Source organism: Aquarana catesbeiana, linkage group LG02, assembly GCF_042186555.1.
Source record: "Aquarana catesbeiana isolate 2022-GZ linkage group LG02, ASM4218655v1, whole genome shotgun sequence".
NCBI lineage: Eukaryota > Metazoa > Chordata > Amphibia > Anura > Ranidae > Aquarana > Aquarana catesbeiana.
The window spans coordinates 375,396,008-375,418,787 of NC_133325.1; positions in this window are offsets into that span (position 1 = coordinate 375,396,008).

Genomic DNA, 22,780 nt, shown 5'->3' on the forward strand with positions numbered 1-22,780 from the left:
TACTGTGCAAGCTCTGCCCAGTGATCCATCCTCAAGACCCAGTAACCCAGAGGGTTTTCGGTGGGAAAGGTGTCCAAGTCAGATCTTGCCCCTAGATATTCCTGCACCATGTAAAACAGATGCTGGTGATGGTTGCTGGAACCGATCATACCTTGGGGCTGCAGACTAAAGAATTGTCTGAACGCATCAGTCAGACGGCCACCTTCTCCACCGCTCCTTCTTTGACTGACTGAAGCCTCAGCAACACGTTGTCCAGAAACAGGAGTTTGTAACCTCCCAGTCTCTGGGAACGTGTTGCACTGACCTTTCTGCAAGGCCTCCCGAAGATGTTTCATCCTCTGCTCCCTCTGCGACGGCAAGATAAGGTCCGTTACTTACCCTTGTAACGTGGATCAAGGAGGGTTGCCAGCCAGTATTGGTCCTTCTCCTTGATACCACGAATACGAGGATCCTTACGCAGGCTTTGCAGGATCAGGGAGGCCATGCAGCATAGGTTTGCTGAGGCATTCGGTCCGGAGTCCTCTGGGTTACTAAGGAGGACATGGTCCGCAGCCACCTCCTCCATGCCACGTACAAGTCCATGTGTTTCTTGGGACTGATCCCTTAAAGACTGATGCTGAGTGCCAGGCTCCACCTCCATACTGATACAATCCTCCTCCTCTTCCTCCTCGTCCTCTTCCTGTGTGATTGGCAGGCACGCAGGAACACTGTCTGGATAAAGGGGGCCTTGAGAGCTAAGGAAGTCCTCCTCTTCCTGCCTCTGTTCTGCCTCAAGTGCCCTGTCCATTATTCCACACAGCGTGTGCTCCAACAGGTGGACAAGGGGGACAGTGTCACTGATGCATGCACTGTCACTGCTCACCATCCTCGTGGCCTCCTCAAATGGTGACAGGACAGTGCATGCATCCCTGATCATGGCCTACTGGCGTTGGGAAAAAAAACAAGCTCCCCTGACCCTGTCCTGGTGCCATAGTCACACAGATACTCATTGATGGCACTCTGCTGCGTGTGCAGCCACAGCAGCATGGCTAGCGTTGAGTTCCACCTGGTGGGCATGTCACAGATTAGGCGATTCTTGGGCAGGTTAAACTCCTTTTGGAGGTCTGCCAGCCGAGCACTGGCATATGACCGGCAGAAATGCACACAGACTTTCCTGGCCTGCCTCAGGACATCCTGTAAGCCCGGGTACCTGCCCAAGAACCGCTGCACCACCAAGTTAAGGACATGAGCCAAACAGGGCACATGGGTCAGTTGTCCCTGTCGAAGGGTGGAGAGGAGGTTGGTGCCATTGTCGCAAACCAACATTCCTGCCTTAAGTTGGCATGGCGTCAACCACCTCTGAACCTGTCCCTGCAGAGCTGACAGAACCTCTACCCCAGTGTGGCTCCTGTCCCCCAAGCACACTAGCTCAAGCACCGCATGGCATCTTTTGGCCTGCGTACTTGCGTAGCCCCTTGAATACCTACGGAGCACCGCTGGTTCCGAGGACAAAGCACAGGAAGAGGCCATGGAGGAAGAAGAAGAGGAGGGGGTGGAGGAGAGAGGTGTGTCACAATCATTAGTAGTGGCATTTTGGAGGCGTGGTGGCGGAACAACCTCCAACACTACTGTACCTTGTCCTGCATCCTTCCCAGCTGCCAGCAGAGTGACCCAATGTGCCGTGAAACTTAGGTAATGTCCCTGTCCATGCCTGCTGGACCATGAGTCAGCAGTAATATGCACCTTGCCACTGACCGCCCTGTCCAGCGAGGCCAAGACGTTGCCTTCCACATGCCGGTAGAGAACCGGAATCGCCTTCCGTGAGAAAAAGTGGTGTTTGGGTACCTGCCACTGAGGAACCGCACATTCCACAAACTCACAGAAGGGGGCAGAGTCTACCAACTGAAAAGGTAGCAGTTGAAGTGCTAAGAATTTTGCCAAGCTAGCATTCAACCGATGGGCATGTGGATGGCTGGGAGCGAACTTCTTTCAGTGGTGCAGCAGTTGGGGCAGAAAAATTTGCCTGGTACAATCTGACGTCGGTGTACCGAAAGCAGATTGCCCACAAGTACTTGGCTGTGACACATCTAAATCTACACCTTCATTCCTCTCAGTGCAGGTCTCATAGAGGACTGAAGGTATAGTGGGGTTGGAGATCTCAGCTGATGAGGAGCAAGGAGAGGTCCTCTTTGTTCTTTGGTGTGGGTCTTTTATAAACGCTTGCCAATGAACTGCATGACAGGTCAACATATGTCTCGTAAAGCATGTGGTGCCCAAGCGGGAGATGTTTTGGCCACGCGAGATACGCTTGAGACATATGTTTCAAATAGCAGCGGAGCTTTGCGGTGTGATGCAGTCAGTGTGCTGCCCTTAGGCTGGCCCCTGGAGGGCATCTTGCCTCGATGGTGATGTGCCTCCTCCTCCTCCTCTCTCCTATCAGGCACCCAGGTTGAGTCAGTGACCTCATCATCCCCTCCCTCCTCATCACTGGAGCAAACCTGGCAGTATGCTGCAGCAGGGGGAGCATGACCGCCAGATTGCTGTCCTTCTTGCGCACCCCTTCTGTCCGTGCTCACGGTACTGCCTTCATCTAGCTCAGTATCATCATCAGAGCCTTCTAAACGCTGGGCATCCTCCTGGAGCATGTACCCAACACTGTGGTCAAACAGTTCGAGGGACTCCTCAGGAGGACATGGTGGGGCTAGGGAAGGAGTAACTGATGCCATTGAGCCGAGGGAAGAGGCCGCTTTGGTAGCTGCTTTGCCAGACAAAGTATCCTGAGCATTAGTGAGAGAGGATGAGGAGGATGAGGACGGCTTGGTCATCCACTCGACCAAGTCTTCCGCATGTTGCGGCTAAACACGGCCAGTTGCCGAAATTAAGGCCAAGCGTGTCCCACGGCCACGTGCTGAGGAGGATGCACCGTCTCCACGACCAGCACTATTGCCTCTAGACACAGAGCCTGCTTGCCCTCTTTTATTAGCTAGGGACTGTCTGCCTCTCCTTGTTGGCCTTCCAGCTAGCAAAATCAACTACCTGCCTGTAGTATGAGAACACCACCAACCTTCTACAGGTAGCTTTAGCTGAACACTGTGCAGAGCTTGCAAAAAACTAACTTGTAGCTTATTTAGCTGCCTGCGGTAGTGATAGGATCAGGAAAACACCACCAACCTTCTACAGGTAGCTTTAGCTGAACACTGTGCAGATCTCACAAAAAACTAACTTGTAGCTTATTTAGCTGCCTGCGGTAGTGATAGGATCAGGAAAATACCACCAACCTTCTACAGGTAGCTTTAGCTAAACACTGTGCAGAGCTCGGAAAAAACTAACTTGTAGCTTATTTAGCTACCTGCGGTAGTGATAGGATCAGGAAAACACCACCAACCTTCTACAGGTAGCTTTAGCTGAACACTGTGCAGAGGTCGCACTACACTAACTTGTAGTTTTAGCTGAACACTGCGAGGAGGACGCACTACACTAACTTGTAGCTTTAGCTGAACACTGTTGAGAGGATACACTACACTAACTTTTAGCTTTAGCTGAACACTGTGCACTACACTAACTTGTAGCTTTAGCTGAACACTGTTCAGAGGACGCACTACACTAACTTGTAGCTTTAGCTGAACACTGTGCAGAGGTCGCACTACACTAACTTGTAGTTTTAGCTGAACACTGTGAGGAGGACGCACTACACTAACTTGTAGCTCATTTAGCTGCCTGCGGTAGTGATAGGATCAGGAAAACACCACCAACCTTATACAGGTAGCTTTAGCTGAACACTGTGCAGAGCTCGCAAAAAACTAACTTGTAGCTTATTTAGCTGCCTGCGGTAGTGATAGGATCAGGAAAACACCACCAACCTTCTACAGGTAGCTTTAGCTGAACACTGTGCAGAGGTCGCACTACATTAACTTGTAGTTTTAGCTGAACACTGTGAGGAGGACGCACTACACTAACGTGTAGCTTTAGCTGAACACTGTGAGGAGGACGCACTACACTAGCTTGTAGCTTTAGCTGAACACTGTGCACTACGCTAACTTGTAGCTTTAGCTGAACACTGTGAGGAGGACGCACTACACTAACTTGTAGCTTTAGCTGAACACTCTGCAGAGGTCGCACTACACTAACTTGTAGTTTTAGCTGAACACTGTGAGGAGGACGCACTACACTAACTTGTAGTTTTAGCTGAACACTGTGAGGAGGACGCACTTCACTAACTTGTAGCTTTAGCTGAACACTGTGCAGAGGTCACATTACACTAACTTGTAGTTTTAGCTGAACACTGTGAGGAGGACGCACTACCCTACTTGTAGCTTTAGCTGAACACTGTGCACTACACTAACTTGTAGCTTTAGCTGAACACTGTGAGGAGGATGCACTACACTAACTTGTAGCTTTAGCTGAACACTGTGCAGAGGTCTCACTAAACTAACTTGTAGCTTTAACTGAACACTGTGAGGAGGATGCACTACACTAACTGTAAGTCTAGCTGCCTGACTGTGGTACTAATAGGATCAAAAGAACACCAGCAATTTTCTTCAGGTAGCTGTAAATACTGTAACAACACAAGCCTGCCTGTCAGTAGCAAGATAATAGGAACGGATCTAGCTAAACTGAATACAGTGTATATATATATATATATATATATATATATATATATATATATATATATATATACATCACCTGGGATGCATATATATATATATATATATATATATATATATATATATATATATATATATATACACAATACACTATAAGTTCAGCTAACTCACTGACTCATCTCTCTCTCAACCCCGGAACACACACTACACAGGGCCGCTATAAAGGCGGCCTTATATAGTGTGGGGCATGTAATAAATCCCCTGAGCCATAATTGACCAAAGCCTCCTTGGTTTTGGCCAATTATGGCTCTCTGTTCAGACGGCGCTGTCATTGGCCAAGCATGCGGTTCATAGTGCATGCTTGGCCAATCATCAGCCAGCAATGCACTGTGATGCCGCAGTGAATTATGGGCCGTGACGCGCCACACAAATTTGGCGCGAACAGCCCATATAGTTCGCAAATCGGCGAACGGGCGAACAGACGATGTTCGAGTCAAACATGGGTTCGACTTGAACACGAAGCTCATCTCTAGTAAGCACTACAATGGAGCTGACAAAATACATTGTTAAGTGACTAGGCTAGGTGTGTATGGGCCAAAGATAGCATGCTGGGGAGATTAGTGAAGGCAAATATGCATTTTGGACAAAAAAGAGCATTAAAAGCTTACAGCATGCATGAGGATAAAGAGGACATTCACAGCATATTACAATCATGGTAATTATGGAATGATGAAATAAATACAATACATTAGCAAACATTAAATACATAGGATGTGATGTTAAAGGATACAACTTACTTTAATATAGTCCTTCTACAGGACCTGATTGATGGCAGAACAGGCCTCTGGAATAATTATTCCCAGAACCTGGGGGAGTTTCCAGTCGTGAACTTTATATCCTGGAGACTTCTCCCAGTCACCAAGTACTGCAAGGTGGCGACGAGCCTTTGCTCGGGAGTGATGGCTTGCCGCATGCAGGTGTACTGCTTGGAAATATAGGGGGACAGCAAAGCCAACAGAAGGGGAAAGACAGGGTCAGTCATCCAGAGATAGTTCCTGAAATTGTCAGGATTATTCTCCTGGAGCTCCCGCAGCAAAGGCATATGAGAGAATTGGTTAGGATTAAGTAACCAATTCTTGGTCCATGAACTCCTCCTCCCCCTGTTTATGGACTGGACTTGGGTCAAAGCAAGAACTCCAACACCAAGCCCAATAACAGCATGAACTCTATGACAAGTACATAACCACAACATGGCTAGAAAACGGTCGGCTACTCAGAACGAACTGACAGAACGCACTGGGGGCCAAAGTGTGCACTGAGGGATATCGGCTGAAGAAGCCAGTGAGAGATATTTATATTACCATGGGGCTCAGCTGTTAAATCTCAGTAACTATAGAGCTTTAGGGGTGGAGAAACTACATCTGCTTAGAGGAGTAAGAGGAATAGGGTAAAAAAATGTTGTTTAAATATCTCCTTGTCCTTTAAGACATTTTTGATAGATGTGGGTACTGTATGCTTTGCCTCTGTAAAGACAAATTCTGTATTTACCATTTATACAATAAGAGGAAAAAATGTTAGACATACTGAAGTATTGCAGCTTTTTTGTAGCTATCATGTGGGGAGTATTTTATAAGATTGTCAAGGCATACAATTCACAGCATTGCTGTTGAAAAATAAAATTACAGAACCCAAGTAGGGATTTCAGGGGCAATGTATAAAATATATGAGGTGTGTCAAGAAACTGTTCTAAACCATTCCTACCTACTCTAGAGTATTATGCCTCCTAAAAATATCTACAATATTTTAACTTCAGTGTAACATTCATAATTAAAGATCTAACTGTTCTAATATTTTTTACAAGCTATTCAAAGTTAACACCTGTTCTGTGGGTAAAAAAATTGACATGCCCTCATTCACCATTGTTCAAGTAAGTTAGCCAAACATAAACTATAGAATATTTTCTGCATTTTATGGTACCTTTTGACTATTATGTGGTCTTGCAATATGTCTTGGAGCAAGTGTAACCTATTGTTCTCAACGTACGGGTAAAGGCAGCATATGGCACCCCCAGCTTCTCCCAAGTGCAATTGCATGAGCTCATGCAGCTGCCCACAAGCATCCCTTCCTGTGCCAGACCATTCTCTGAGGAGTAAGAGCTACTGCATGCTGTAGCATCAAGAACAATTGTGTATTTAACCCTGCTCCTTAACTGGTCATGTCAGATTTCAAGCTATCATGCAACTTGACTAGTGGCTGCCTTCTGCTCTTCCATTATTATCTCCAAGACCCACAGGAGAATCCATAGCCATTTCAAGTCTATGTTCCCAGTGTGGCGCCATTTGAATAACCATCCACTCATACACGTGAAAACAGAAAAGCATAGGAGGTCAAGTGACAATGTCCTGACCCCATAGGTTAACCCAATTTTATATATTTCATAGAGCATACAGGACTCCAGTCTTCCTACATGAGTCAGGGATAACCCCCATTGCAATAAATGTGGAGATCTTGCAGTAAATCCACCATTCCTTGAATTTTGGGTTACTTTGTCTTATCCAATGTGAACACACATACTACATTAGCAGTGACAAGATTACTGTTTCCATTCCATATAATGGTGGTACTAAAATGGGTCTCCAATGTAGCTTCTACTCAAAGAGAATTGATTAGAAAAATAAGCTACTTGCATACGAAAAAAAAATCACATGAATGGAGAGATGTAGTATGAAAATACTTCAATACTTGGGAAAGGTGGCATGCAAGTACTTCTGTAGTAAATATCCAAGAGGACGACTTTTAATGGGTCTGTGTCTGAGTCTGTAACACCATTCTTCTTTTTCAGGAAGATGGAATCATTCTAATAATTATAATAAAATAATTATAAAATAATAATAAATACTATAATGAATATAATGAATAATAATATTAATAGAATAATATAATATAATGAATAATAATAATAATTATTATTATTATTATAATTATTATTATTATTATTATTATTATTATTATTATTATATTGTTCGTATAAGCTAATTGCATACAAAAAAATCACATGAATGGAGAGGTGTAGTATGAAAATACTTCATGGGCAAGGTGGCATGCAAATACTTCTGTGGTAATGATCCAAGAGGGTGACTTTTAATTGGTCTGAGACTGTTACACCATTATTCTTGTTTTGTGTTTGCAATGCCTATCTGTCTGTTTGAATTTGTAAAAGGAAAAAAGTCTCTTTTTAAAAAATAAAATCTGATTTAAAAGAAGATTGCGTCATGTTGCATCTTTTTCAGGAAGATGGACCTCAGTCCCTAAGGTTTGCTGACTTTACTAATAAATGCTCAACTACTGCTACTACTACTGCTGGCTTCAAGCCTTTCAGTAAAGTTCCGCCTATCCTTCCATATTGACAACACCCTAATTGGTTAGTGAGAAGCTCTCATTAAACAGTGGATGGTGGGTAAGTTTGGTTTAATGTTCAGGAAACTCAGAATAGGCACTTCAGGTTAACAAACACAATACTAGGTAATACCTATGTTAGAATAGTCTTGGGTCATTGTAATATATACAGTCTAGACTCTAACTATTTCTGGCATAATAACAACTACTACAAACAAATCTGTGGAATTGCGATGGGTGCGAAGTATGCGCCCAGTGTCGCTAATCTATATATGTCAGAATGGGAGGAGGAAGCACTTTACAATAATCTACCACACCAGCTGACATTTTTAAACATTTCATAGATGATATTTTTATAATCTGGAGTGGAAATAGAGAAAGCCTCATTGATTTTTGTTTTAATCTGAACACTAATAATAAGAATATTAAATTAACCTGGGAAATTAGTGATGAGAAAATCCATTTTTTAGATCTCCTAAAAAAGAAAAAAGGAACAAAGTTATCCACCCAGACTTATTTTAAATCTGTAGACAGGAACAGCTATCTGCCTTTGGATAGCTGTCACCACTCGGTGTGGTTAGATAACATACCAAAAGGGCAACTAGTTAGACTAAGGCAAAACTGTACCAAGAAAGAAACATTCCTTGAACAAGCAAAATTGATCGGGGAGAGGTTTGTCCAGAAGGGTTACGATGCAAAGTTTATTGAAGAGAAAATAAATGACGTCACACTACTTGATAGAGGAAAATTAATACAAGATGGGGAAAAAAATCCAACCCAACAAGATAATGTACCTATTATTATGGATTATAATATCCAACATAAACAAATTGAAAAAAATATTAGAACACACTGGGACATTATTAAAACAGATTGTCATTTAGGTACCATTCTGTCGAATCAACCGAAATTCGTATATAGAAGAGCCCCCACTCTAAGGGATCGCTTGGAAAAAAATGTTTTAGACCACCCAAGAAAGAAAAAAATTTACTTCTTTGAAGGTAAGGGGTTTTATCCATGCAAAAATTGTTACACCTGCAATCATACAAAAGAAGATAAAAAGAAGAAAATAAGTTTTACTTCAACTGTAACGTCACAAAACTATCTAATAGAAGACTTTATTTCATGCCGGAGTGAAAGGGTGGTCTATCTATTGGAGTGCCCCTGCCACATTCAATATATTGGTAGGACAAAGAGAGCACTATGGATGAGATTAAAAGAACATGTACGGAACATCAAAAAAAGCTTTGATAAGCATAGTCAAAACACCATCAAAACACTATGCAGAGTATCATAATAGCGACCCTTCGTCACTAAAAGTCTGCGGTATAGAAAAGTATACACCCCATTGGAGGGGCGACAATAAAATCATTAAGATTAGTCAAGCAGAATCAAGATGGATCCACGAATTACGTACTTTATCGCCTCTAGGACATAACCTAGAATTTGACCTGAATTGTTTTATTTCTAATTTTTAAATATTTTACCAACTGGTTATTTGAGGCTTAATATACCATTGTGTTTTAAATACCCCCAATAAGAATTCTATGTTGGTTAGCTGGTGTGTATTGCATTATTAGTCGGATCTTGTTTTTCTCCCCTTTTATGTAGAATTGAAATATATCATATTATTTTAGATGTTATTAAGTTGTTCAAGAAACACCTAGATTCATCTCCGTTTCCCCTGGACACTGGTTCAGCATTATTGTGGGTCCATTAGGTGCCAGCAGAGATTCTAGGAGTATGAATATAAAGCACTCTCTGATATACCATTGGAGAGTCTCCAAGACAGATATATATTATTTTTTTCCTTTCCTTAGATACAGTTTATTCAGTAGTTGTTTTATCCTTATGCACCACTAGATGGCGTAGGTGGTGTGAGATTTGTTTTGTTTATTTTAATCATTTTAAATATCTACATTATTTCTTTCAACATATTTTATATATTTCTTATTTGATATTGTGGGCCCATTTGGTGCCAGCAGAGAGTCGAGGAGTTGGAATATTTAAGCATTTTCTTCTTTATCATGGGATGGCGTTTTCAGTTCTTTCCTTAGATATATTCTGCTTAATAGGTGCTTGATTCTTACTCACCACTAGATGGCGTAGGTGTTGTGACATTTGTCTCGCCAATTTTAAATACTTGCGTTTTTAATATATTTTATACATTTAACTTTGATACCACATCCTTAAGAGATGATTAGAATTGACCTATTTTTTATGCTTTACTCGTCTTGAAAAAATTGACATCTAGCATATTCATTGAAGATATCGTCTATTGCCTAATATGCACAGGGATCGTCTGTTAGTGTTTGTTTAGTGTGGTTGCCATGACAGCGGCTATTATTTATACTGATGACCAGGCACCGGACTCCTCATCCCTTTGAAAAAGTCATGTGGTGTGACGCAATGCGTCAGGGTAGGAGGAGCCAGGTGCCGTCGCTTCCCGGTACGGCCGAACCCGGAAGGTTTCCGTTCCTTACTGTTTGCTGCTTTTTTCATATGTAAGTTGCTACGTTTGTTTAATAAATTCTATTCAAAATACTACACCATGGAGGTTATTTCTTCTTCTCTATCCCGGGACTACCATTGTGAGCGGTGGCGAGAGCTGTAGTTAACCATATCCACGGACATCCTCCCGGGAGCTGTGACTATCCTTGAAGACCCATCCTCTGCACATAGCATCATCCACCTGTGTATTTTCGTTTGACTTGGCCCATTGGGGGCCACTACTTCAGGTGAGAGGTTGGGGGAAACAACCGTCACGCACCGGAACAGAATCCGATGCATTTATCACAAGACACTTGCCACCACTGTATCTGCACTTTTTTAATAGAAGATCCCCCCTTGCGGACATTGCTGGCACATTCGGAGTCGCACTGTATTGGAATTTTTCTATTTTCTGAACTTTATTGCACTATTGTCACTTTGTAATGTTTTTTATTGCTTAATGGTTTTATGCGAGACCTCAAGTTGCATTATCAGCTACATGTATGCACCTTGCGGTCATTTTGCACACTTTGTTACTTTTATGTCTATGTCACAGCAGTCGCACTAGGAGCTGCATTTTTTTGCACCATTTAATCAACTGCGCACTTGACACTTTATTCGTTTTGTATGGTTATTAGTTCTAGAAAAAATTGAATATATGAGTAATAGGCATCGCAATACATGATATTTTGATGTATTAATATTTTTTGGATTCATGTTGATCAGTCATAGTCCATATATTGTGATAGACTTCATGTTGTTCACGGGGCATTATCTTAGTGCACTTGATTATTCGCCCTAATTGTATTATGCACATTGCACTTTTATGATTAGGATTCATTTTTTAGCACTTTGTGATCATCTTAGTTCACAGATCTGGAGTTGTTACACAAGGTTAGGATAGCGCCACATATATATTTTTATTTGATATAAGTACTATATATATATATTTTATATATATATATATATATATATATATATATATATATATATATATATATATGTACTGTAAGATTTTTTTTGGCATTGCAGCATCATGGTACTCAAATATTAGAAGTGGAGTTTTTTTCAAAATGACCCTAATTTTTGATAAAATGTTATAACACATTTATTTCAAGGGTAATATACTATTTTAATCTCAGTTAGAAATAATTATACATATATAAGATAACAATATTGGAAATACAATAATGAAATAAAAATAGGAAAATGTATATGGCATAAATGCAATACAATTAGGGCAAGATATAATATAGCATACAGGTACCGCTACATGCTGTATTCAAATCCAGTGTAAGGTACATGAAAGGCAGGCTTCTGCTCAAATTCCCACCCATCAGTCATGCCCCTCTGACATGTTTCATCCACATTGGGCTTTAAGGAAAGGTTCACTTTTTGGAACATGTTACATTTTCCACCCATGTTTAGGATGGAACATGTAACATGTTCTAGCAGCTGCAGTCTCTCCCCCTGCCCCCCTCCTCCTTGTGACAGCGAGCAGGGGATCTTCTGCCTCCGTCTGCTGTCACTATTTGAAAATATTGCTGCTGTGTTTACTACTGCTTTAAAAGAGAACTATGTTTTTTTAATACCCATTTATACTTACCTAGGTGGATGCAGCATTGGTCCAATGCTGTATCTATCCCCTGCCGCCTCTGCACTGAGAACCGAGGGATCGAACACCACCGATGGCTCAGTTCTCACAGATCCCGGAGCGGAGAGCTGCTGACTGTCAATCAACAGCTCTCCTCTCTGCTCCCCCCGCACTCACTGGAGCGCTGAGCTGTGGAGTGGCAGGGAGCGGCCGTTTCAGTCTCTCAGCTGAGAGGCTGAGACAGGTATCAGTCCAGGCACCTGGCGGGATGACGCGGTGTCTGGACTGATTTCAGTGACGTTAGCAGAGAGCGGACTTCAAACTGCTCTCTGCTGAAAACGGGTCACAGGAGTGCAAAACGAATTGCACTCCTGTGACCCATAGAAGAAGCCCAGCCAAATGAGCTCAGGCTGGAATTCTCCTTTAGGCCACCACTATCTCATTGTATGTTCCTTGTCTTACTCTAACATTAAACCTTTCCAGTGGTTTTGTACAAATACAGAGGCTAATGATGTGGAATTGGGAAGTCAGGATCAGAACCAACTTGAACATCAAACTGGAAAATGAACAAGGAAATGCCTTTCTGCTTTGTGGTAGTTTATTGTATAATGCTTGTATGAGTCTATTCGGAGAGTAGATTAATTGCCTTACTACTAGAGGTAGAATTTATACAGAAATAAATTATGTATTGTATGAACACTAACTAGCTAGGACCATAGAGGTCAGATGGTCTAGAAAAAATGTACAAAAAAGGAAAAAAAAAAATAAAACTTATTCAAACAATTTTCTACTTAAACAATAATAAAACAATAAAAAAACTATAGAAAAAAACTTTGGTTGCCAGCTGTTCCTATTCAGGGGCTGACAAGCAGCAAGACATTTCAGAAGTAAGTCTTAAAGTGGTACTAAATCCAAAAACAAAAGTGTAATATATTGCATCTTACCTATCTTTAGATGTGGTGGATGCATTAAATAGGAAAAACAAGGGAAGCGCTCTCCTGGTATAAAAAACATTTTTTATTGAGGACACAATAAAAATAAATTCAATGCGCTCACATTTTCCCAATGTAAACACGCCTGTCACAAAGCTTTATAAAGCTGATCCATCCATCCCTGCTAAGTGTCTGCTGTCCAATCCTCCAAGTGCAAGCTGAGAAGACTGAGCTGGAATGCATCCACCAGAGAAGTGAATAGGACAAGAGCTGCTGACAGAATGCATTGCCACATCAGCAGATTAAAATAAAGGAAAAATGCATAAAAAAGAAACCAATGCAGCCACAACATCCAAGAATTATTGGGCTGAAATGGAATTCATTTTTTGGGGGGGTAATACTGCTTTCATCCCAAGATCCTGAGAGCTAAAACAGTCTTCTACACCTGGGTGGCCTGAAATATTGTCCATATATTAGTCATGGCAGCTAGAATGTCACTTTCCAACATAGGGACTCTCACTTTGGCTACATTGTGGCAGAGCTAGCTAGAGGCAGTAACCTTGTCACGCTAACTTGATCTTTCAAACCCATTGGCCAAGTTGTGAGTAAAATCTCAAACCCCTCAAAACTCCTTGGCCAAGTGTGAGTAGAAACATAATAAGCAGATATATAAGAGCAGCTATTGCAGTTGTATGTACAATTGTGGAAATAATTCCTGACAACCATCCACCAATACTTTGGAACCAGTTCAGAGGATCTAGCCAGGACAACCAGAAATGCCAACCCAAGACATTATTTGATTCATTGCTTTCCTTCAGTTCCTTGACCTTCCAGATGTGATATCCTATCACCTGTTCAGGATCATAGGAACTAGTAATATAAGTGCAGCAAGTCATTTTAGGAACCATACAGACTCCACTCTGGGCAACTGTTAGGTAATTTAGCGCCAATATCGGCACAAATTACTCATTTTGTTAGCTGTCTGAGCACTTGTTCCACAAACCTAAATGTTATAAACTGTAATAATATCATCAATTAGATCTGATAAATTTGCAACCACAGTGAAGGCAAAACTTTCTTAAACCAACTGTTTATAAATATAAAATAGCTACATAGTTAGTTAAAGAAGACACAAGTTCAAGAAAGACACAAGTCCATCTAGTTCAACCAACAGGACAACCAACAGGAAACTGTGAATGAATGATGAGGCCAGGTGGAAGGAGCTCCACATGACTGTGCTGTTTTTGCATTGTGACAGTGGGTGTGGGAGGTAATCCCCTGACCGCTGTCAAACTGAGGGGGGGTTGAGGGGAGAGGCGGAAGGAGCTTGGACATGTTACATGTTTCACCCTAAATATCGGTGGAACATGCAATATTTTCCAAAAGGTGAACTTATCCTTTAAAATCTACAGTATATCATACTCAAGGGTCTGGTATGTACTTTGGGAGGGCTGTTGCAAACTTATTTTTTTCATCAATGCCATATGATCTGCTACAGCTAAATTGACATTTGTCTATTAGCCCAGAAAATGGGCATTTTTAATTTGACATGGATGATTTCAATGGGTTTTCAGTTCTGAATCCGAACTTCTTTGAAGTTCACCAAACCTTGCCTGAACTGAACCCAGGATAGTTTGGCTCCTCCCTGCTTATGACAGTGTTTCCTTATTGATCAAGTACTCCTGTATCTTAGCCTGTTTGTTCTAGTAGCGGACCTTTGCTACTTTTAATGGATTCCTCTACTGTCTGTCCTTCCCTTTGCTACATTAAAGTGGTATTAAATCTTTACATGCTTGAAATGACATGCCTCAGGTGATAAACAATCAGAACAAATTCTTCCACATAAGCTGTACCTTTTTAGCAGCAGCCCTCTCTCTCCTCCAAAGCCTTCTAAAGTACAAAGAGCAGACCATATTTCTTAGCTTCCAGAAAGCAGAGGGAATGGACATCACATCACACACACGAAAGTACAGAGCACAGAGCAGTAATCTGAGGAAGAGTGTGAGCTGAGATCTGAATGAAGGGAATGGACATCCCCCCACATGGCCTCACTGGAAAACATGCACATTGTCAGTTCTAAATCTACACTAGGTGCTATGGATTGAGACTGGTACACATGATGTGAGGATATTCTGAATATTCTTTTTTTTTTTCTAAGGTTTGTAACCACTTTAATGGGTTCTGCTTCTGTCTGCGACCTGCTTTGACCTTTTCTTTATCCCACTGATTACAGCTGTTACCAGCAGTCTGTTCAGACTCCTCTGGAGTGACTTCTATCAAGTTTTTTCCATTGCCACATCGTACATCTGCTCTTCTACCTTGAGTCTGCTAGATACATTTGACAGTCAGAGTATATATATTTTTACCTCCTGGGAGCAACCTAGACTGCTTGGCTTAAGGAAAGGGGGGGGGGGTGGCAAGCATGAAGTTGAACCCACTACTCTTTACTTTGTCTGAGGCATAAGCATCTGGACCTTACAGTGTCAAAACAAATAATGCAGAAAAGTGAGACCTAGGGGCAACTGTCTAACACTCCTTAGTCCAAAGTCCCCTAGGAGTTTGCTGTTCTCACAGTTTCAGCCAGGCATCCATAGATGAGGCCTGGTAGTAGATTAAGTCACATGTAGACAAGTGGATTGCCATGGCTGTTACAGGAGTGATGCTTATTGCAGACTGGTCAGCATGAACATTGGAAATAAACCCTCCCCCTGTGTGTGCCTTACATTTATTTATGTACATCTTTGAGGGTAAAGTGACAGCATGTAATAATCACAATTTTTTTGTGTGTGGAATGGGTATCCCAGAAGATAAAAATAAAAAATCCAAAGCGCCAAAATAATCTAACTATTGGTATGAATAAGCGATACCATATAAATTAACAGCTGCAGTGAATAAGACCTTGCAAGTGCAAAATGGTACTAATAATAAAAATAAATAAATAAATATACCGCACTTAGTGCCACAAATGTTAAATAAATATCACAGATGAAAACTGTTGCAACTTTGAAAAATCGCTAAAAAGTCCTATGCAGATAATTTACACTGAGTGCCACAAAGATTAAATAGATATCACATTTGAAACCTGGTGCGATTTTAAAAAATCGCTAGAAAGTCCCATACAGAAGATTTGTTGCAATAAATATCGCTAGAAAGTCCCATACAGAAGATTTGTTGCAATAAATAAACAAATGCAATAAACTTGAAGCAATAAAAAGTTCCAAATCCCAAAGAGCTTGTGCTCTACAAAGTGGATATGAATCCGTGCTTGATAAGTGCTTGATATATGCTCACAGGACAGTGCCCCCACATGGATGTGAACTCACCCCTCCAAATGGACCAACTATTTCTAGTTTGGTCAAACACGCATGTGGGGCAGTCCCCGTGGATTTTCTGTGAGGTGATGTGGTTCGGGATCAATACTTCCTCATATGACTGGATATGATAAAGAGGGCCTCATTCCTCTATATACTAGTGTTGTTTGGGTTAGATCTTCCTCATGCAAATGACAGAAAAAGCCTCATTGCACAGCAACGTTTTTAAAACATTTATTCCATATAAAAAACATAGTAATTAATCTCACCTGTAAACCTGGCACCCGGGAGGTAAGTTCCCAGGAAATCTGCCCAAATGCAGTGGTATGCTACTGCTGCGGTGTACTGGTTGATTTCCAGGACCGGAAATGTGTCAAAATGACACGATGCTGCGGACCAACCTCTTTCAGCCAATCAAATGGGCCATCTTCAGGAAGTTGTGAAGAACCCAGAAGATGTAATAATTCCTTGTTGCTTCAACTGCATTGCATAATGATGGATGATACCAGTGGAATATGCTAAGGTACTATGGTATTGTGGTTGTTAACAGGCATACCCACAATTAGCTCTAGAGTTATACATGAAGCAATGAGTTCAGCTTCCTGGCTTCACTCTGACTTCATTGGCTGTATGCATATCATGAAAAAGTAAGTCAAAGTGTTGAAGCCAAAGACAGCCAAGCAGCTAGAATACTGAGATGGAGTTCAGCAATGTGCGCCTTCATATTTCTCTCAGTACAGTCCTTTTTTAATATGTCAATATTGGTGCACTGGAGAATTTACTTGTATGTCTAATGCCCCAAAAAATCTCAGGTTGTATGAACAGCAACTAAGAAAGGGAATAAAAGGGAACTAGCTGTATTGTTGTGGTTGCCAGCTGTGCTTCATTCTAAAAGCTATTAATGTATGCACTAAAAGAAGAAGGTGTCATTCCTTACCCTTTCTGGAATACCTGTGGTCACCAGATGGTCCTGTGTCACCTGGGAGATTTTTCGAAAGTTTTGCATTTACACTTCTCATTCCCATTCAGCTGGAAGTACTACAACACTATTTCATGTTCACAAAAGAGCAGGGAAATATAGAGCATTGACTGCTTGATCTAGTCTCTGATGGCCTGTAAAACCAGCTTGTCCTTGAGTCACAAAACCTTCAACATTATAAAACTATCTCCACGCAAGGATTGTATTTCTTTGCTGGCATTTCTAAGCAGCAAACTATTCTTTATGTGTGTGTTAGTGCCATGCTGTGTCACTAAAATACCAGAGGAGATCTGTGACAGCTCTGAACTTTTTCTTCTCTGAGTTTAGGAGCAGATAATGTCAGAAACTTGGTAATGCATTCAGAAATGTGTTGTTTGTATGAGTCCTAATTTTGTTTATTATAATTTTACACATGAAGAGATCCACTATGCTTTACTTGTAACTAAAATAAATAAATAAAATAATCACCATTGAAAATTGAGAAAATTACAATTTTTCTTTAAAAAATTGATATGATATCCCAAACAAGAAAAAAAAAAAACAGCTCCTGCAAAGCAACTGAAGATTTTGTTAATATGTTATAGTTAGTAACACCTGCTGTCATTGCTCCATAGCAAAACAAAGTAACAAATATGTTACTTGTGTAGTGCTACCCCTGGAGGAGGCACTGGATTGTTTGGGCGCTACTCTGCACTGGTGATGACCCATCCTGTACCTGGACCTGAGTGACTCCAACTCTTTTTTCAAAATGGGCTTTAATAAAGTCAAAGAACTGAAATGTAAATTGGTTGGACAACAAATGCAATGCAGTGTCAAACAGTTTACAGCACAAAACAAATTGAATAAAGATTGTCTACCTATTTGCAAAAGTCTACTCCACTGGCCTTTGGGACAATGCCTATTGAAATACAGTCCTGCTGGCAGTGAGGCTCCTATCCTAGTAGTGGAATGCTATTTCCCCATGGGGGAATTTGTAATCTACTGCACAATGGAAACTCCTTGCAGATAGTGACAATTGCAACAGAAACACACTATGGTGACCAGTAGGCCTCTCATCAAACCAGAACCGCGGTGAACTCTCCTGGTTGTTGTCCAATCCTGGATCACTCTCCATGCTTAGGGTCATCAGGTAGTAGAATGATTTAACAGTCTCTGACTGGATGCATTCAACAGAATTCAGGGTCAAGAAGAAACTTGAATAGCAGGACGCTGGAACAGTAACACATGGGGATCCCTGTTCATCAGCAGTCGGCAAGTCCCAGCACAGAAGCACATGGTCCAGTCTCTGCAATAGCCTTGTCACCCACACAGTTCAGTCATGAAGAATGTGGTCCTCTTACAGCGTAGTAAATTAGCACATTGTCTCTGCTACAAATGACTTCTGCAGCATTCCCTCTCTAGGCTCTTAAGCACACAGCTTGCATTGCAGCACAGCATGTGCCCTGAACCCATGGCATTCGCAACCCAGGGCACATGAAGCCACAGATATCTTTTTCTCTCTCATGCAGGGTCCTTGTCTCCTTGCCAAGCACAGTACTCATGGCAGCCATCCAGAACCCATTGCCCTCTGACTTCTCAGCAACTCCATGCAGCTTGCTCTCCAGATCAACCACTGATATGGATCAAGTATAGAGAATAATATTCTCCTATTTTTATTTACAATCTGCTTTTTCAGTCATGGACTTAGCATTCTTGAAGAGTGATGCTGTCAGAAAGCTCACATTTTTAGAAGGAGGCCAACAACAGAATATCATGACATGTATAATTTAAATAAGAGAATACATCTGAGATTTATGTATAACGTAAAGTTGTAGATTCCTTGTAATTTTGCAAAGCAATGTCATATGTCACTGTATTTTAGAAGTGAGCTATTTGGTTCCCTTTGGCCCTTTCACCATAGCATGACTGATTATACTACCTTGTTACTGCATATTGAAATTCATTAATCATGTTTGATATAAACAGTAGGACAATCAATTGTGCTCTGTATTGACATTCACCAAACATTAAAGGCAGCTTAACACCTCATTCATACTTTACACTTTTTTTCTTCATTAATCTGCAGGTATTTGTTTATAAAATGACAACTTAACATATATTAGTTGTATTGTTATTTTTTCTTAAGGGCGCAGTTCTCCATATTTAAAAGAGGGCATTTTGGGTTCTTTTAAATAGTGAAAAAATAAGTTTGTGCTGCTGTTTGCATTCACCAAATGTTAGCAGAAGCATATATTCCTTTCATGTGTGGGTTTGTAAATGACAACCTAAATGGTCCAACAGAAAGTGATATTTCTAGTTGGAACCAGCTGGAACTGAGTGAGCTGAGTCATACCCCTTTTTTGGAAGTAACACTATACTGTGTGTAGGTGTCCCACAAAAGCTGTATTGTATACTTCACCCCATCCAAAGTAGAGATCATGTCCAGACTGTCTTCTTATATAGTATCAAAAATCAGTAAGGAAAAATCATTTTTTGTCCATTATTGTCTTAGAGTCAGGGTGGTCCCCATTTTTTGGTGGTCTCTTTTCCTTTTTTTTCCCCCATTTTCTTGTTTTTGTCTGTGTTTTTTTTTTCGTTGGGGATTTTTTTTGTGGTTGGGACTGGTTTTTCCTGTGGAGATGCTTTCCTCCTGAGTAACAGTCCCCTATATGTCTTCAATGCTCTAACAGAAAAATTTCCCTTCTATAGTTTTTGCCCTTCTTTGGGTGTTTCAGCACCTCTTGTTGCATTACTCGTTAAATAAAATAAGATAAAATACATCCAATAGGGAGAGCAGAAGCTCATCATAATGGCCACAGCAGATTCAAAGATCCAGGAAATCAGTGCAGAGATCTCAACCAATAAAGTTCACTAGATATATAAGAAACTGTCAAGTGGTTTAACTTTTTACTATCTCTACTAATAATGTGGGTGAAATTATCATTTAATTCCTCTAGATGCCAGATACACAGGTATACGTATGCTTAAAGTGTAACTTCAACCAAAACATTTTTTTTTGTTTTGTATATTGTGGGGAAGACTTTGGGGGCTGATTTACTAAAGGAAAATAGACTGTGCACTTTGCAAAGTGCAATTGCACTCTATAAGTGCAGATGCTACAGAGATTAGTAAATGAGGTAACGCTTCACTTTGCAAAGAATACCCAATCACTTGCAAGGAAAAAAAAACTGCACTTTGCAAAGTGCAGTCTTTTGGCCTTTAGTAAATCAAGTGTGCAAACCTGGTTGCAGGGTTAAAGGTCTTCTGGAGCTTTTGTATTGTTTAGTGTGTTTAATACTTTAATGAGCAGTCTAGCTTGTCATCTTTTTTAATTTTTTTGTTGTGTTAATTTTTCATTGTAAGGTAGATTCTTCATATACACATTTCTTAGTGCACCTCAATAGAATACAAGTCAAAGGGAATGAACGTTATTTTGATATGTTATGCACACTGCTAACATGAATGAGAACATATGCAGTATACACTATAGCAAACCATTTAGGAGACCATGTTTGCTGGGTACATGTACATCCTCACACTCATGCAGACTCGCACTGCTAGTGTACCAATTATCTTAAATTGTTCCCTGCTTATGCCCATTTCTTTCACTAAATTAAGCCCATGCTTTTGTTAATGTGAAATGCAGTGTATAGGTTGTTATTTGCATATTGTAAGGGGGTAATAGGTTTACATGGCTGTATATTTATTGGTAGCAACAGATCTGTATTTGATAACAATATACGTTGTTTTTTCCTTTATTATACAATAAATCTATATTTTTGATCATATCTAATGTTAACTGCACAAAACTTTGTAAATTAGACGAACCTCACCCTCTTCTGAGGTGGCAGCCAAGTGTAAAAGGTTCTGTATTCCTTATCAAACCACAGAGTCGTCCAGCCATGTAGTTGACAGCTCCAATACCTTGCACTGATTATCTGTAGAGGTGATAATAGGAAATGTATCCATATACTGCTACTAAATCTTACATATTAAATACTTATGACCATAAAGCTTTTTCCTTTTATATTTGCAAATCTTAAAGGGTTACTAAACCCTGTTTTTTTAAAAATAACAAACATGTCATACTTACCTCCTCTGTCCAATTGGTTTTGCACAGAGTGGCCCTGATCCTCCTCTTCTGGGGTCCCACATTGGTGCTCATGGCTCCTCCTCTTCTCGGGTGCCCCTGTGCAGGCGTGCTCCCGTGTCCTGCTGCTGCGTCTATTGACACAGACAGCAGGACTCAGCCCCGCCCCCGGCGCCCAAGTCATTGGATTTTATTGTCAGCAGCGGGAGCCAATGGCTGACTGCTATCAATCTAACCAATCAGGACACGAGACACCGGCTAGAGCTGGTGTGCTCATCCCTGGGGCGAGAAAGGATGGGTTCAGGTAAGTAAAATGGAGGATATGGGGGGAATAATAATAAAATAAACATAGCAACAAGATTGATTCAGCTCAGAATTACCATTTCCAATTTGTGGGGTTTCTGTGAAATAAAATCACAGACCTCTGTCTTATAACTCACCAGCACTTCAGTAAAGACATATACTTGCTAAAACAGGATCTGTACTGGGAAATACTGTACATTGGAGGGAATTTAATAAAGCTAATGTGCCATTTCTGGCATTAATTGCTCTTAAGAGCAAGATGGTGCCCCCAATGCTCCCAGTGAGAATATTCCACAGATTATCATGAAAAAGAAATCAGAGAAATGTCCCCCATTACAAACCAATCCAAATGTCTTGGCTTTTGTTACACAGGTCACAAAGGAAAATGAAAAGTTACAAATATACCCTTATAATGTGGACAATTTGTCCCCTGTTCAGAAATAGGCTTTACAACAACTTTGTGCACAAGAGGAAATGATCATCAAACCCTCAGATAAAGGGGGCAATATTTTCCTTATGGACAGAACTCAATATGTGGCTATGTGTGACAGGATCCTAGACAATGAGGTATGGTATAAAAAAATTTCTGTAGAGCATGCCCATAAGGTTCAAAATGAATTTCACTTACTCCTGTTAGACTCCTTTCATCAAGGAGTCATTACTAAAGATTTATATGAGGGTTTGTTTGTGAAACATCCTGTTATGCCTACTTTCTACTCCCTCCCTAAGACACATAAAGATCTGGTGTGTCCCCCTGGAAGACCAATTATAACCAGAAATGGAGCATATACTGAACAGGCTAGTCAACTAGTTGACCAATATCTCCGTTTCCGTGTTGTGTCGCTTCCCTCATATGTTCAGGACACACCAGATCTTTTGCGATGTCTGGAAAATATTCATTTCCCAGTGGATACTATTTTAGTAGCCATTGATGTTGAAGCCTTATATAGCAGTATTCCACATTCCCAGGGTCTGTCTGTGATACAGGACTTTCTGGGGAGAGAACCAAGGACTCTTGGTCCTTCGGTAAATTTATTCTCTCTATTTTGGAACATATTCTGACAGGCGATATCTTCACTTTTAATGATTCCCACTACCTCCAAGTACAGGGGGTTGCGATGGG